General features: G+C 39.1%; 1 protein-coding gene across 1 annotated transcript in view; it reads right to left on the minus strand.

Moving 5' to 3' along the window:
• ATRNL1 (attractin like 1) overlaps positions 1 to 16,007 on the minus strand; it is a 730,282-nt gene that overhangs the window by 81,003 nt on the left and 633,272 nt on the right. The window lies entirely within an intron of this gene.

Raw genomic sequence — 16,007 nt, forward strand, 5'->3', positions numbered from 1 at the left:
CCGTGCAGGACCATTTTCAGAATTTAGAATTAGAGAAATCTGTGTCCCCAGTGTTCAAAGGTGTGTGTGTGTGTGTGTGTGTGTGAACTCATATGCATAGGGACCCTCAATATGTATTATCTATTCTTAATCTATTGTTCCTCTTGAAACCCTAAGGAACATGGCCAGAGTAAATTGTTCACATTCTAGAATATGGTGAGGATAGTTAATAAATAAGCAGAGACACACATACATACAAAAATTCTAGGTTAAGTGAGCTCTTGAGTGCTTGCCCAGGAACCATATAACCAGGGAAATATAATTTCTATGAGAAAATATAGCCTGTAATCTATAGATTAACTTTTGGAAGGCAGCTATGCTCACCACTATACCACCAACACGGACTGTAGATTAAGTTTTGGAATATGACCCACTTGGAGAAGAGGCCTGAGAAATACTCTTTATTAACTTTTCACTTTGAAATAATTTTAGACTTACAAAAAAGTTACAAAGAATTAGAGTTTTCCTTTGCCCTTCACCCAGCTTCTCCTAATGACAACATTTTACATAATCACAGTATAACTGTCAGAATCAGAAAATGAACACTGATATAATACTGTTGAGTAATCTGTAGACCTTATTTGAATTTCACCAGTTTTCCCACTCATGTTTGATTTCTGTTCCAGGATTTAATTCAAGATCTTCCTGCATGTAATGTCATTAGTCTCTAATCGGTGTTAATTCCTCAGTCTTCCTTTGTCTTTCATGATCTTGACACTTTTGAAGAGTTCTGGTCAGTTTGTTTTATAGACTCTTCTTCAGTTTGGATTTGTCTGATCTTTTCTCATGATTACATTGGCATTATGCATTTAACAAGAATACCGCAGAACTGATGTTTTTCTTTGTTTCAGTGCAACATACCAGGGGTATATGATTTTTATGTCTTATTGGTGACATTAACTTTGATCATTTGGATAAGGTCATGTCTGCTACATTTTTCTACCATAAATTTATTATTTTCCCCTTTGTAATTAATAAGTGTCTTGTGGGAAGATACTTGGAGGCTATGCAAATGTACTATTTATATGATATTTTCTCCCACTAATTTTAGATTTCATCAATGGTTCTTGCCTGCAATAAGTACTACTCTAGTATTTATCTAATGGTGATTTTTCTGTTTTCCTTATTTTCTATATATTCATTAACTGGAATTCTACTGTAAGGAAGAGCTGCTCCTTCACTCTCATTTATTTATTTATTCAATTATATATCTGTGTTAGTGTAGACTGGTAGGTATTTAATTTATTCTTTGAGCTATAATCCAATAGTATACTTACTTATTTTTTGTTCAAGTTGTTCCAGCCTTGGCAATTGGGTGCTCCTTCAGGTGGGCTTCTGCATCTTTTCAACATGTCTTCATAATTTTTTGAACACTTACTTTCTGGAACCAGATGTTCTGTTTCAACTTGCATTTTCCCTTCCTAGCCTTGGAGTAAACTATTGCCCCGAAAAGCCCTGGTTCCTTTTATTGGAAAATGGTGTTAAGAAACCAAGATACAGGTGCTAGGTGTGTTCACTGCTACTGAGTTATCATTGCTTCCAGGCCCTCTCAGTGGACACAACTAGGAAACACGCATATGTATACTAACCCACTTACACCATCTGTATTTCTGTATTTCTCTATTTATCTACCTGTATCCTCGCACACAGTAATGTCAGAATTGCTAACACATGCCCCTGTTTCCAGAAGAAGCAAATGTACTAACCATAGTACGATGTTTGTGTGTGGTTCTCTCTGCCTTTAGCCTTACACTATACAGGCAAAATACTATTTTCCAAAATTACTTAGGTTGCTCTTTTCTTTCCTATCTCCTCAGTGTAGGTATGTTATTCATTTGTAATGCATTTAAGTTCACGTTTCACCGTTTGTATTCCATCCTGGGTTCTTCACATCCCAATTTTATTTATTTATTTATTTATTAGGTATGTGAAACATTCCAGTGTTCCTAAGAGTCAGAGATTTTTAAAAAGGGCCACTCAAAGAAGTGTCACTTCCTCCTCATCCCTAAAACTCCCTCTCTTATTTCCCCATTTTATACTCCAGTCCCACTTCATTTCCTGTAGGTAACCAATATCATTAGTTTTTCATTTATCTTTCTTATAATCTTTTGCAACATTTAGTAGTTATCTGTATATTTGCTTAAATTTCTTTATTTCTTACATAAAGGATTGCATGCTCTAGGTATTATTTTGCACTTTACATTTTTCACTTCATAATATATCCTGGAAACAATCTCATATCAGTTCATAGAGATCTTCCTAATTCTTTTTTACTGATGCATTATACTCCATTTGTGAATGTATCGTACTTTATTTGACTACTTTCCTATGTATGGTCATTTAGTTCATTCCCAATATTATGTGATTACAAACCATGCTGAAATAAATAACCAATGGTTGTGTATTTTCATACTGCTGGAGGTGTATTTTAGGGTACGTTCCTAGAAGTGGGCTTGCTGGGTCAAAAGAGTGCAAGTGTAGTTTTTTTTAGGTATTGCCAAATTCTCCTCCAGGAGGGCTGTACTAGTTTGCATTCGAACCAGCAATGTGTTGTCATACTTTAAAATTTTCACCAATGTGATAGGTGAGAAATGATATCTCAGTATTGTTTTAATTTGAATTTCTTCGAAATACTTTTAATGCAGATGGACAAAGGAAGTTGAAGGGAAGCTCAGATGGGCAGGCAAGACCTTCACAAAGAGATAAAATGGAACTTAGGAGTGTCCTAACAAGACTAAAAGTCACCTAAGGAGCCTAGGAAAAGATGATGTTTCTGAAGCATTGGAGAAAGTGAAAAGCATTAATGCAAAGACTGAAGTGACCCACTGGAGATATAAAGGGAAATACAACATTATCTGTTGTACAACAAGCATAAGCTAGGTTTAGAAAGACTGACTTGTTTTTACATGCAAGAGAAAAGGTTAATAAAAATTATGCTTAAAACAGACTCAAAGTGCTAGAAAAATCTCAGTCTTAAGAAAAACTGTGATCTGAATACCAGCAACAAGAGATGTAAAAGCCACATAGCCCATCAAGAATTAGAAGAGGCTGAATATCCATGGTCCAAGTAGCAGAAGCAGGATCTGGTGACCTATCTAGGCCACCAAGTCCCTGGTAGGGACTCTGATACCAGTTAAAGCACCAAGAATGAAGAAGAGTCTATGAAACATTCATTTTTAAGAATAGGAAAAAAGAATGGTCTTAGGAACAGTCAAACAATGATCTTAAGAATGACCAAACCATCAAAGTGAGATTTTTATATGTGGAAAAAAAAATAACAAAACACCCAAAGAAATCTGTTAGTAAGCATAGAAAAAAATCATACTGCAAAATGAATAACATGACCCATGACAAATTGGTCTCCAGAATGAGGCTAAATAACAGCCCTGGTCAGTAGTGAGGAATCAGTCATTTTAACTTCAGTAAAGTTTTCAATTCTACTTCATAAGCCAAAATTTAGACCAGAGATTAAGGAGGGTGTTTCTTTTTAAACCTAAGAAGTATTTAGAATTAATTTACATTAAAGTACGAATAATAAGTACACGGATAAAATGCAGTCATAAGTATGAATTCACAGGAAGCTTAAGAGTTGGACTCTGGGAAGTTATCACCGATAAAGACAGGTGAGTAGGAGAAAGAAGGAAAATAATTAGGCAAATATATTGCGTTTCTATTATGCTCTAGGCACCACTTAGCCCCTGGAGATATAATGGTAAACAATGGGGAAATCCCTGCCCTTAGCTTGTCTGGGTAGAGTAGTCATAGTGTAATAAAATTTTTATAGTAATAAATTTTTTAAAAGAAGCATGGTTGGTTAGAGATGGGGACAAGCCCCACAGAGGAGGTGACCCTTGAATTAGAAAGTCTCCTGGGGGCAAGGGTAGGTGTGTGTATTGGAGGAGAGTCCAGGCAGAAGGACTAGCACTTGCAAAGGGACAGAGGTGTGGCGTATTCATAACAAGTGGTATTTTAAAAGTCACATTGGAATCCAGCAGCGTGAGGCATTTAATGTCTCCCTGAAATCATCCTATTTGCAAATAACACAAATAGGGACAGGGAACGAGAATGGCATTTGGAATGATAGGATTTGACTTCAAAAATGACCTTGAAACATCGGAGAAACGAACCGAAACTCACTGCTCCCTTTTCTTGTGCAAGACAAGTAATGAGCATAAATACAAAATGCGGAATGGCAGAAAAGGTTAGGACTCCTCCTACAGAGGAGACCCACTGAACTGTAAGTAACCAGCGAGGCAGGGCAGTTCATTTTACAAGAGAGGTTAGGCACCGAAAACAGTGAGAACAAAGCCGGAGAGAGAGCCCCTTGGGTTCTAGCATTGGTCCTGCCATGTAATAGATATGGGACTCTAAGGAAGTCTGTTCAGGTGAACCTCGGTATCCACATCTGTCACACAAAGGGACAGAACTACCTCTAGAATTCCTTTCTGTTTCATGGTTCTTAAGCCAGTGATATCTGGGAAGGTCAAAGAGCATTCTGAGCGTCATGAGGTGACCTAAGCTGGAAGTTCCAAGGCAGGGATGGAAGGACCTGGAGTCCTGTACGGAACCTGAACTGAAGGCTGGGAGGTGATTTCAAAACTGCCTTCCAGCACCCAAGTGATAGATAATTGTAAGGAACAAAATCAGCTGTTCTCTATTTTTGGAAAGACGAGAACAAGAAGAAAGAGAACAAAAGAAAATGGAATCAAATTGCAGTGAAGACTGTTAAATAACAGAATGAATTAGTCCCGGAAGTTATGGATATGTCTTTTGGGAAGGTCTTCAGAAACAGTCTGTCTGTCTGAGATGATTCTGGACAGGGTCACCAGCTGTGGCTGCAAGCAGTTGGATGAGCCAGATGTCATTTCAGTGCCCTTCCTATCTCTGTGTTTCTGCAGTGGTATAATAATCTCCATCAATACAGTAATCCCAAAGTACCCTATTTATACATTTTGTGTATCTATTAATATGGACAACAGTTCCTTTCTATTTTACTGGTGGAGTTTTGAATACAAATGTGACTTGGCCTCTCGCCATTGCGGCTCTACCGTCAGAGCTAATTGCCTCACAGAAAACTTAAGGAGTCATTTTTCATTATGATGGAAGCAGATGGCATAGTCATGTTATTGATTTGATGATCCTTGCCTGGCTCGCTGAATAAATGGAACTCAGTGTATGGTCACTGCATCCAGACTTCTAGGGCCTTCAAGGTTCAGTTCAAATTATGTCAGACAGCAGGTTCACGGGGCAGAAATCCATTTATTCCTCCAAGGCTTCTAAATGACGATCCCAGGGACCATGCAGACTCTTCAAACCACCTCCTGGGAGTCCTGTGCACCATTGAGCCTCCCAGCTCTTAAGGAGGAGGATGAGCTCTCTCTTAGGTTGTGCCCGTGCTTTACCTGAACTTGCTGTCCATCAGTTAGGGAGGTTGGCCCAACTTAGATGGGTTATGCTAATCTGCAAATAATTAGGTGAATGAAAGGAGGTAAGTCACTCACTTTTCAGAAGGCCGTTAACTCTTTCCCTGAAAGCCCTTAAGCCATCTGGTCATAAGGAGTTAATGTAATTCTAATCAACATTTACCTTTTTATAGAATTCAACATTACTACTACTGGTGCTTGTTCCTCCACTGGACCTTTCATTAAGAATAAAGGCATATCAAAACTCGAAAATGCCTTTGGTAGATATGGCACCATTTTAAAGGAAAAGTAAGATCTGAGCCTAAATCAGCTAACGGTGTAACACAGAATTTTTATGAAAACTTGAGTGTACTCCCACCGGATTTGCTAAGGGACCACTGGCCCTCTGAAGTGGTCCCCAGAAAAATGTTTACGTGAGAAGAAGGAACTCCCAGGGCCCTTGACCCACATTTTCTTAGCATTTTGTCAGCTTGCTGATAAGGAGACATATTTTCTCAAGTTACTTAATTTCCCTTTTTGGATCTAGGGAGTTCCTTTCTGTTTGCCATTTCTGCCCTGGTGGCAGAACATATGCGGTACTGCCTTCTGGTAAGAAGTGGATTGTTATTAATTTTTTCTGGTTATATTTTGCAACCTGGCATAAATAAACATGAGGGAGGGGTAAAGTCCGTTCCTGCATGAGGGATCCAGAGACCCTGGCTGTAGTCCCTGCTCAGCGTTGACCTGAGACAAGTCTCTCCCCATCTCTGGCTCTTCAGCTTTCCTCTGCAAAATGTGGGATAGAACTAAGTGATTTCTAAGGCCATTTCTAAAGCTCCAAAAATTCTAAAATTCTCTGACACTCAGGATTACCCCCCACCCCGTCTATCCTTGTTAAATGCAGGAGGTAGCCTTCTGCTAAATTCCTCTAAACCTATGTAATGCAGGACTACTTAATTCATGACCAATTAAAAGTAAAATGTTTTACTAATTGGCAGTTTTATATAGAGACCATGGTGTTACCTATCAAAAGAAATAAGGGGGCGGGAGTGATTTAGCCTTTAAATTTTATTCATACCCACAAAATTCTTATTTTGTTGTTTTGTGGCTTCAAGGGCAGCTTGCTTATTTCAAACAAATCTTGATTTTTTTCCCTTTCGCTTTGTAAGTTGATTTGTTGAGTTGCTTACTTTTTCCTATTTTTCTCTTTGACCCCAGTAATTATTTACCAGTCAAATCTAGAAATACCTGAAAGGGGTGGCACGTGGGGAGAAGAAAAAGAAAAGAAAAATGTGTTGGCCATGCTTTCAGTGCTGGTGGTCTCACTTCTCATGTCCATAAATTCTGACTTTTTTTTTTTTTTTTTTTTTTTTTTTTTTTGCGGTATGCGGGCCTCTCACTGTTGTGGCCTCCCCCGTTGCGGAGCACAGGCTCCGGACGCGCAGGCTCAGCAGCCATGGCTCACGGGCCCAGCCGCTCCACGGCATATGGGATCCTCCCAGACCGGGGCACGAACCCGTATCCCCTGCATCGGCAGGCGGACTCTCAACCACTTGCGCCACCAGGGAGGCCCCAATTCTGACTTTTTATGTGAGTTTGTTTCTAATTGCTCTATCTTGAAAGTATTTGAGTGGGTTAACTTTTAGGGTATTTCACTCACTTCTGCAGCATGTTCAATTAGCCAGGTTCACTATTCTTCAAGTTTGTTGTCTTTATTTTCTTCTTTGTTTCATTTACACATTCATCAATTTCTCTCAATTGACAATAGCACAGAGATAAACTTCAACATCTCAAATGAGAGAATGATGGCTATGCTACTTCACAGTGACACTGTCAGTAAAAGAAAAAGCTTGTGAGCCTGTGCTATCCCCAAAAGCACACGGCTAACCAAAAAATCCACCCCCCGCATCCCCAAAAAAAGATATGGAAAGAGCACCATGGTGTGAAATTTTCTGGTTTTAAATTTTGGCTCCATCACTTATTTACTATGTAGGCAAGTAAGCTCCATGAATTAATTTTCCTCATCTGTGAAATAAAAGTGATAATATATACCTCATAGGGAAGTGATAATTCAAAGAATAGTAATGAGCATAGAATAGATTGTGTTAATGGTGTATATTAATGGTAACAGCCACAAGAGCAATTGATACTTTTTATTTGCCAGGTGTATCGTGTGAGGTTATTTGTCCTGTGTATAAGTAATATGTGGACATTAATCCCACAAGGTTCAATATTATTTTTCTGATCATAAAGGGTGGAACTGAGTTGTGCTTTTTCAAATTTAAATAAAATGGTTTTGTAAAAATTATTATCTAAGAAAACAAAGTCCAAATTATAAAAATAGAATAACTTTATGATAGGTTTAGTATATATTACATTGGAAATATAATTTGCTTTATTATTTTGTGTCATCTTTCACTAATATCCTGATTTTCATTGAACCTTAAATCTGAGCAAGTAAGTTTTATAGATATTTTTTATCAAAGGTTCAGTGTTGGGCTTGATTTTAGTCCCTAAGAAATGTAGCTTGACTCCTACATGAATCATGAAAACATAAAATCCATTCTATCAAAGAGTATGGGCCTGAAGTGAAATTTTACCTAGTAAAGTTTACATTTGTGTAGTGTATATCTACATATTTCCTACATATTTTTTTGGTGAAGAAGTTCTACCATTTAAGGATAATTAACTTTATTCATTAATTAAATACTTATCAAGCAACTACTAAGTACCAAGAACCTGTTAGCTACTAGGGATTCAGAGATAAACTAAGATATAACCACTGCCCTCAGGGAGCTTACTACCTGGGAAGAAAGTTAAGAAAAGTACACAGTGACTTTGATATATGTTAGAAAGCAGTAAAGAAGTGACCCAGCAAATTCTATAGGATTTCAAGGAGAATGAGGTCACATTTGTATGGAGGAAACTGAAAAGGCTTCATGGAAGAAGAAGTGGCATTTGAACTGGGCTTTGAGCACAGGCAGCTGAGAGGGAGAGGGCATTTCAGGAACAGGGAACAATAGTGAATGTGACAACAACACATATACACTCATGGAATCACAGGGAGAGATACACATGTGGAGTTACAGGCCTAACAGCAATCATAAAGACATTCTACCCAGTCATCTTCCTTACCTCATAGACGAGGAAACTGAGGGTTCAAGAGGTTAAAATAATTGCACAAGGGCCCCAAACTGGCCAGAGGTTGTGCTGGTGGGCACTGGCAAGGACTCTGTGCCTGCTAAACCTGAAAGAAGGTTGGAGAGAGGTCAAGGACGACCTTACAGCCCAGAGTAAATGTCTGGACTTATTTCATCAGGCAATGAAAAGTCAGCAAAGGTCTATGAGGAAAGGAGCGGTATGATTCGAACTGTGCTTCCCTTTGGCAGAAGTCCAGGTGAGAGGCAACCAGGGCCTGGGCAAAAAATGGAGGGAGTAAGAATGGCAGAAGGAAGTCTGTTCTATTTGCTTCAGGGGTAAAATCTAAAGAGCTTCGTGGTTACTTGGAGGTCAAAGAGGAGAAAGAGAGAAGAAAAAAAGCTAACTCCAAAGTTTCAAACTTGAGTCACTCTGAAATGGACTTTACAAAAACAGTAAAGTCAGGGTAGAAGAGCTAGTCTGGGGAGTAGGGACGGTAACAGGAGAGAGGGGGAAGGAAGAGTGACTTTATAGTGAAACACTGTCAAATCCAGTGTTGGCTGGAGACCCATGTAGTTGGGAATTATCATGTGAAAAGCCCCCTAAATGAGCAAAGAGAGCATCACCCTAAAGGGAGAGAGTGGACAAGGATGAGAAGTTGGCTAAGGACTAATCCTCAGGGAATGCCTATCGGTACTCAGAGGGCAGAAGCAGTAGGTAACGAACAGAGGGGACGTGCTCTACATCCATTATCTCTAAGTAAGTTCTAAGTAGGCACCTGTGATAGACTGAGGTAAAGAACACCAGAGGGAGTTTCCAGACGTTGGAGAGGCAATGGGGAATATTCATCAAACACTACAGAGACGTGATGACAAGTGAGAACTGAGGAAAGGACATCTTAATGACTACGTTTACCATTTTGTTACTACTATGGGAAGATATTAAAGCTTAGCAATTGTACATCAGTTTTATTTCACCTCTTTCTCATAACACTGTCTACTCTTTATTCATAAAACAACATATTTTATAATTATGGGTTTATTTGCATGATTATTTGTTCATGTTTATCTCCATGTAGGCTCTAAAATCTATGGGGGCAGGAATCTGTTTTGTTCACCACCATATATCCAGTGCCTGACATGTAGCAGATACTTTTAAATATTTCTTGAATGAATAACGGTAACAAATGAAGATTCATAATAACTATATTTTGGATAGAAGATAAAATTACTTCCTACTGTTGATTTTGTTTACTTTTAATATCAGGGTTGTTTTTTTATTTGACACAAAGTTGTATTATTAACGATAATCTCAGACATTTATTCTTATCTCTGTCATTTCCTGGGCTCTCTTTCCTAATTTTGTAGTTTGTTTTGCCATGAGTGCCCACTTTTTCTTTCTTTTTATGAAGACCCATATGTTGGATGTAAACAATATTTGAATTTGGGCTTAAAAGGTCACTAACATGACAGATTTTTATAATGAAGTTTTGATACAATTCAGTAGTTCTATTTCTTATTCCAGCCACCTCAAAAAAAGAGAGTGCTAAGATTAGATCAACAGGTGTGTTTCTACAAGTGTGAAGGTATTGTGGCAGAGTTATGGAAGGAAAACAGAGTCCTAAGGGACAGGAAACTCCAGAAGGTTCTGGAAAATGCAAATTAGCTTTAAAAAACTGGTTTCAGAGGCATGAGCACTGCACTGAGAGCCAGCAGACCTGGAGTCTGTTCCCAATTCATCTCTGAGATTGTGGAGACCCTCTACCTCTCATTGGTGCTATGAGATTTCTTTTACTTATTTCTAAAGTGGGGCAATATGAACGATCTGCATCTTCTAAACATGCTGAGAAGATTGACAACTAATCTTTATTAATAAAATTATTAAGAATTTTTTAAAAATTTAAGCATCCGGGACTTCCCTGGTGGTGCAGTGGTTAAGAATCCTCCTGCCAACGCAGGGGACATGTGTTCGAGCCCTGGTCCTGGAAGATTCCACATGCTGCGGAGCAACTAAGCCCGTGCGCCACAACTACTGAGCCTGTGCTCTAGGGCCCGCAAGCCACAATTACTGAGCCCACGTGCCACAACTACTGAAGCTCGTGCACCTAGAGCCCGTGCTCTGCAGCAAGAAAAGCCACTGCAATGAGAAGCCCCTGAACTGCAACAAAGAGAAGCCCCTGAACTGCAACAAAGAGAAGCCCCTGAACTGCAACAAAGAGAAGCCCCCACTCGCCCCAACTAGAGAAAGCCTGTGTGCAGCATCAAAGACCCAAAGCAGCCAAAAAATAAATAAATAAAATAAATTAATTTTAAAAAAGAAATGGACTAAAATTATTTTAAAAAATTAAGCATTGGTGCTATTTTTTTTTTTTTTTTTTTTTTGCAGTACACGGGCCTCTCACTGTTGTGGCCTCTACCGTTGCGGAGCACAGGCTCTGGACGCACAGGCCCAGCGGCCATGGCTCACGGGCCCAGCCGCTCCGCGGCATGTGGGGAATCTTCCCGGACTGGGGCACAAACCCGTGTCCCCCGCATCGGCAGGCGGACTCCCAACCACTGCGCCACCAGAGAAGCCCGGTGCTAATTATTTTTATTCACTAACAAGCAATATACATAGGAATATAGCTTCTTAACCGGTCCTGAGCAGCTGGAAAGATAAGGTACTACTTAGAAACAAGTTACTTGCTCTTCCTACCCCAAACTAGTGTGACTTGGCATAATCTGTAGTAGAACTGTACAACAGGAGTAGAGTGAAATCCATTTTAGGATTTCCTAGCCCAATCCAGTCATTTTATACATGAGAAACTACGACCCAGAGATGAAAAGTCTTGGCGAAATGTTAGCTGGTGGCAGAGCTGGATCTACATCTTGGGACTTGGGACTCCAAGTCCATAACTCACACATACAAGCCGAAGTTCTTTTCCTATAACTACATGCCCCAAGTTGTTATTACACAACGGAGTCATACTTCCATTAGCAGATGTGTCATGGCACGTGCACCTTTGCATTTTACCAAATTTCTGGAGTTAAATCACCAGGAACGGTAAATATATCCTTCTTGCCCCCTTAAGTCCAATGCTTAGCAGAACACTCCAGGTCCTTCCTCTTTGATCTGAATATAAAGCTTTTTCTGGAACATGGGCTATCCTGAGTACCCCTGTATCTTTATCCAGGGAAGCACAGTGATGAAGGAGAGTCTCACAGCCTGAGGATCTAGATGGCCCTGAATTTGAATTCTGGTTCACTCACTCACTGGCTGTATTGGCCCTCAGACAAGTCATTTAATCTCTCTTGAGTTTCCAGATTTTTTTTTAATCTGTAAAAGTGGGATAATAATAGCTACTTTTCAGGTTCATTAAGAGGGTTAAAAGAATTAGTGTATGTAAAGAACCTGCTTCAGTGCTCAGAACTACTAGTTCTTGTTCTCCTCTTTTCATTTGACTAAACCAGAGTTCTCTTTTTGTCATTATTACCCAGGGCACTGTGGGTAGACTACCATTTTTAAACATCGTACAATATTTCTAGATTTTTCAAAATAATCTGGTCATCCTGCCAAAATTTCTAAGCCTAAAAAAAAAGTTTCAAAATCTTAGACTTTCCAGCAGTTTCTGTTTGTTTTTGTTTTGTTTTTTTGCCAAACATAAGGCAAGATCAGGGCAAAATTCTACATTTAGGTGAAGCACATAGCTCCCTTTTGGCAGTGGACATTTGGGCCACCGGATTTTTAATCCGGTGAGAAAAGTTAATCTGCTTCATATTACTAAGAATCCATAAACTATGAAATCCATAATCCTTCATCACAAAGTGACACAATCATGATCATTTTCAGTTTATGCTTTTGAAGAGCTCTATTTACTTTGTCCACATTTCATCTTAATGTGACTCTAAAATGCTTGGGGACCTTGCTGTCCAAGGTGATTGGAGACATGCAGCAGGGTTACTTGATATGCCCTGTTTTTACGGGGACGTCATTCTTCCAACCACTTTGAGGCAGAAGAGAAAGTGGCTGTGTACATATGTCAACAGCAGAAATCCCACTTTAGCCCAAGAGAGTCTGGCATTGTTGGCAGTGGTTGCTCACAGAAAATACAGGAATGAAGCAGCAGGTTTACAGGGCTGGGGAGCAGGGAACCTAATTAGCCCAGCTCCAGGAGTGCCAAAAAGCCTATTTAATATTTTTTGCTTTTACTCTTCTAAGCCACCTAGAGGGAGAATTGCTCATAAACATCTAAATTCATTACATGAAAAAAAAAAAAAAAAAAGAAGAAGAAGAAGAAGAAGGAAAAGATTACTGCATGGGGTAATCTAAAGGATGAATCTGGAGTTTCTCTTTTGACCTCTGTTAAGATGAGAGCCATGGAAGGGACTTCACACATTTTAGACAGACATTAAAGGGCCATTTCTAATTATTACTTGCTAAATATTACTGAAATATATGCTGGTAGAAAGAGAATAAAGTCCAAAGACAATGCCATATTTTGAATTAAAAAAAAAAAAAACCCACTACTTGCTACTTAAAAAGATGGCCAGAACTAGCCCCTGCTTGTTTCCGAATCACTTATTTGTTAGTGCTGACATTCAGGTTCTGAGAGAAAACCACCATGCTCATAGGATGCTTCCACCTTCTCCATACCCCCAAACTCATCCTTCTCTTAAATGCTTTTATTCATAGTAGTGAAGAGTGCATTTTGAAAAGCATCACTTGACATTTAGGAAGCTACATTTCAAAAAAGGGCCTGATAAAAAAAAATAGAAATTGTGCAAAGTACTGTAAGAGGACTTCTAATCTAATAATTAATGCTTATTCCTCATTGAATAGATACACTCACATTAGGAGACATAAATAGCCCAAGAGCCAAGAGAAGACTCTGGGCGCCCTGTCCTTCACACAGTGGGGATGGGGTCAGGGGTCTGTCCATGAAGCTACTCCACTACCTCCTTTTTTTTTTTTTTTTTTTTGCGGTATGCAGGCCTCTCACTGTTGTGGCCTCTCCCATGGCGGAGCACAGGCTCCAGATGCGCAGGCCCAGCGGCCACAGCTCACGGGCCCAGCCGCTCCAAGGCACGTGGGATCCTCCCGAACCGGGGCACGAACCCGTGTCCCCCACATCGGCAGGTGGACTCTCAACCACAGCGCCACCAGGGAAGCCCACTACCTCCTTCTTAACTCCCCTAACCTCTAACCCTGCACCAATGCTGGAGAAGGCTCTTTAGCACATAGCTCCTAGCTGTGCAATTTGAGAATCAATGAATGGATTCTAGTTCAATTGCTCATTTTATTGTTGTTCACTGAGTCTCAGAGACAGAAGTGGTTGCTCAAGGTCATGTTTCCCAGGTCTCCTATCATTATCATAATCATCAAGAACATTTATGAACTGCTTTCTAAACATAGGGCACTGTGATAAGCACAGGCACACAGGTGGACTTCCTGTAAAGATATGAGATAAGCCAAACTCTAGCAATGAGATAACCAATGTCAATATTTCCCTCCCGAGAGCCAATATGGTTCCCAAACTATCACTGGAAGGCATTTCCTCTCAAATATTGGATGATACTATGTTAAGTTTTAATTGACTGGGTACACACCAAGTATCTTGATGAAAAGTGAAAAAATAATTCATTTCGTTTGTATACTGGTGTCAGCATTTGCCTTGTTTAGGGAAAACATAGATGAGAACATTAGAAAATTTCTCTCTATAGGCACTGCCTTTACTTTCCCCCAGTAAAATCAAGAGTTTTCAAAAAATTTTATTGTTTCCCACATCTTACCATAAAGAATTTCAAACATACAGCAAAGTAGAAAGAATTTTACAATGGACTCCAGTATTCCCATCACCTAGATTCCACCATTAACATTTGCTTTACTTGCTTTATGACATATCTGTCCATCTACTCATCCTACTATCCATCCATCAATAACATTATGTCCTTGATGCATTCCAAAGTAGACTGCAGACAGAAGACAATGCTTGACTTTGAAGGAATAGAATCAATGACTCTTCCTCTTCCTACTCCTATAAAGTTAGCTAGAGAAATTTTATTAGTTTTTTTTAAACAAAGAACAAACTCATCCTGAATTATTCACAGATATTCAACATAGCTCAATCTACAGTCACTGTAAGAAGTGTTGTGAATGAACTCAAGGTTTTGTCTACTTGTGTTAACCCTGGGGACATTTTCAGTACTCCTCCAAATGTTTGGCTTTGTGAAGACATAGGCTGTAGATTATAGAGAAATAAGCTCTCTGCTATAGATCATCAGGAAAAATTACCTGGAATGTTAGTAGTAAGTATTTTTTGTTGTTGTTTTGCTCTTTACTCTAATATCTTTCCAATTATTCCTTGAGTATAGAAATACAGATATATATATACACCAAGTCTCTCATTTATAAAGTGAGTTTTATAATACCTATGGCACAGGCTTGTCATAAGGATCAAATGTGAAAAATAGGAAAATACTTTGTAAAGAGTAAAACACTACGCACATCTAATTTACCATTACCGTTAGTAACTGCAATGCATCTGTAATAAAACACAGATGAGGTAATGGTCCACACTGCTATTTGGCTTTTTCAAACCTGTCAAAAAGATTCCAAAGGTTAAAGGGACAGCGTATTGGCAGTTGCCTTCACTCTGCCCATCAGTACATCATCTTGTCAAGGATCTAGAAGAACCTTGGTGTATATCACATAGACTTGTTTTCATTAGTAAAGTGTTTGTTTTGGAAATCATCCCAGCTTTGAAACAATACTTCCATTAGCTGGGCACAGTACCTACAATTATCCATCTTATCTGACCAGTGGCCAAGCTATTCTATTTACTGCATCCCATTTACCTTGGTTGTTCTGAAAGGAGAAAAGTGAGGCATTGGCTCAACATATGAGAAGGTTTGTTTCATTGAATAAACATCTACAAATGAACTTTGGGTAGAAACTCCTGCAACAAGATATCATCAGGTACCATAAATGACAAGTCTAAAGGTGATGGAATTCCTCTGTCCCTGTATGGGAAAAATTCCGTTACATAAATATCTTAAAATTTATAAGGTATAAAGTAGTGTAGCTTCCATTTTTGTGTCTCATTGGACACAAATCAAGAAAGTGAGGAGCAAGGTCAAAGCTAACCAGGGAACTAAGGAAAGAAAAATAAGCAGGGAGCTGAGTTTATCATCAACTACTGTTGAGAACCTGCCAGATCTCTGGCACTTTATTTTATCCTTAAGGGGAACTGAAGAGAAAGATGTGAAATAACCCTGACCCTCAAAAAGCATCCATTTCACTGAGAGTCGTTTAAAGAAAACAATGGGGAGAAAGAACAATCAGAAATTGTAAGCAGATGGAAGAGGATACGCACAAAGAGAGAAATAAGCCTGGTTTGTGATTTAGCTACAAGTTCTACTCAACATGGGGCATGTTTACAACGTGGACACC

Source organism: Mesoplodon densirostris, chromosome 1 (genome assembly GCF_025265405.1).
Source record: "Mesoplodon densirostris isolate mMesDen1 chromosome 1, mMesDen1 primary haplotype, whole genome shotgun sequence".
Taxonomy (NCBI): Eukaryota; Metazoa; Chordata; class Mammalia; order Artiodactyla; family Ziphiidae; genus Mesoplodon; species Mesoplodon densirostris.